We start from the raw sequence: 2,570 nt of genomic DNA on the forward strand, positions 1-2,570 counted from the left end.
GGTGTACCAAACGTCACAACGTAACTGGGTGACTATAAAGGTGCACTACAGGTATCTCCGAAAGTGTCTGTTGGGTTGACACGGATCGAGACTAGGATTTGTCACTCCGTATTATGGAGAGGTATCGCTGGGCCCACTCGGTAGTGCATCATCATAATGAGCTCAAAGTGACCAAGTGTCTGGTCACGGGATCATGCATTACGGTACGAGTAAAGTGACTTGCCGGTAACGAGATTGAACGAGGTATTGGGATACCGATGATCGAATCTCGGGCAAGTAACATACCGTCTAACAAAGGGAATAGTATACGGGGTTGATTGAATCCTCGACATCGTGGTTCATCCGATGAGATCATCGAGGAGCATGTGTGAGCCAACATGGGTATCCAGATCCCGCTGTTGGTTATTGACCGGAGAGCCGTCTCGGTCATGTCTGCATGTCTCCCGAACCCGTAGGGTCTACACACTTAAGGTTCGGTGATGCTAGGGTTATTAGGAAGACTTGTATGTGATTACCGAATGTTGTTCGGAGTCCCATATGAGATCTCGGACGTCACGAGGAGTTCCGGAATGGTCCGGAGGTAAAGATTTATATATGGGAAGTTATCATACGGTCACCGGAAAGTTTCGGGGGCATATCGGTATTGTACCGGGGCCACCGGAAGGGTTCCGGGGGTCCACCGGGAGGGGCCACCCCTCTCGGAGGGCCTCATGGGCCGTAGGGGGCAGGGAACCAGCCCCTGGAGGGCTGGGCGCGCCCCCCCTTGGGCCCATGCGCCTAGGGTTGGGGGGGAAACCCTAGTGGGGGCGCCCCCCCTTGCTTGGGGGGCAAGCCCCCTCCCTTGGCTGCCGCCCCCCCTCTAGATCTCATTTAGAGGGGGCCGTCCCCCTTCCCCCTTCCCCTATAAATAGAGGGGCGAGGGAAGGGCTGCACACAACATTCAAGGCGCAGCCCCTCCCCTCCCCAACACCTCTCCTCCTCCGTTAAGTGCTTGGCGAAGCCCTGTCGGAGTACTGCCTCTCCACCAACACCACGCCGTCGTGCTGCTGCTGGAGCCTTCTTCCTCAACCTCTCCTTCCCCCTTGCTGGATCAAGAAGGAGGATACGTCATCCGCTCCCTAGTGTGTTGAACGCGGAGGTGCTGTCTGTTCGGCACTTGGTCATCGGTGATTTGGATCACGGCGAGTACGACTCCATCATGCCCGTTCCCTTGAACGCTTCCGCACGCGATCTACAAGTGGTATGTAGATGCAATCTCTCTCCTATCACTTGTTGCTTAGATGAACTCATAGATGGATCTTGGTGAAACCGTAGGAAATTTTTTAATTTTCTGCAACGTTCCCCAATAGTGGCATCATGAGCTAGGTCTATGCGTAGTTCTCTATTGCACGAGTAGAACACAATTTTGTTGTGGGCGTAGATCTTGTCAACTTGCTTGCCGCTACTAGTCTTATTTTGCTTCAGCGGTATTGTGGGATGAAGCGGCCCGGACCGACCTTACACGTACGCTTACGTGAGACAGGTTCCACCGACTGACATGCACAAGTTGCATAAGGTGGCTAGCGGGTGTCTGTCTCTCCCACTTTAGTTGGAGCGGATTCGACGAAAAGGGTCCTTATGAAGGGTAAATAGAAGTTGACAAAATCACGTTGTGGTTATTCGTAGGTAAGAAAACGTTCTTGCTAGAATCCAATTGCAGCCACGTAAAAGATGCAACAACAATTAGAGGACGTCTAACTTGTTTTTGCAACAAATTGTCATGTGATGTGATATGGCCAGAAGTTGTGATGAATGATGAATGATATATTGTGATGTATGAGATCATGTTCTTGTAATAGGAATCACGACTTGCATGTCGATGAGTATGACAACCGGCAGGAGCCATAGGAGTTGTCTTTATTTTTGTAGGACCTGCGTGTCATTGAAGAACACCATATAAATTACTTTACTTTATTGCTAAACGCGTTAGCCATAGAAGTAGAAGTAGTCGTTGGCGTGACAACTTCATGAAGACACGATGATGGAGATCATGATGATGGAGATCATGGTGTCATGCCGGTGACGAAGATGATCATGGAGCCCCGAAGATGGAGATCAAAGGAGCTATATGATATTGGCCATATCATGTCACTATTATATAATTGCATGTGATGTTTATTATGTTTATGCATCTTGTTTACTTAGAACGACGGTAGTAAATAAGATGATCCCTTATAATAATTTCAAGAAAGTGTTCCCCCTAACTGTGCGCCGTTGCTAAAGTTCGTCGTTTCGAAGCACTACATGATGATCGGGTGTGATAGATCCTTACGTTCACATACAACGGGCGTAAGACAGTTTTACACATGCAAAACACTTAGGGTTAACTTGACGAGCCTAACATGTACAGACATGGCCTCGGAACACAGAGACCGAAAGGTCGAACATGAGTCGTATGGAAGATACGATCAACATGGAGATGTTCACCGATGATGACTAGTCCGTCTCACGTGATGATCGGACACGGCCTAGTCGACTCGGATCGTGTAATACTTAGATGACTAGAGGGATGTCAATCTGTATGGGAGTTC

This window comes from Triticum aestivum, chromosome 2B (assembly GCF_018294505.1).
Source record: "Triticum aestivum cultivar Chinese Spring chromosome 2B, IWGSC CS RefSeq v2.1, whole genome shotgun sequence".
Taxonomy (NCBI): domain Eukaryota; kingdom Viridiplantae; phylum Streptophyta; class Magnoliopsida; order Poales; family Poaceae; genus Triticum; species Triticum aestivum.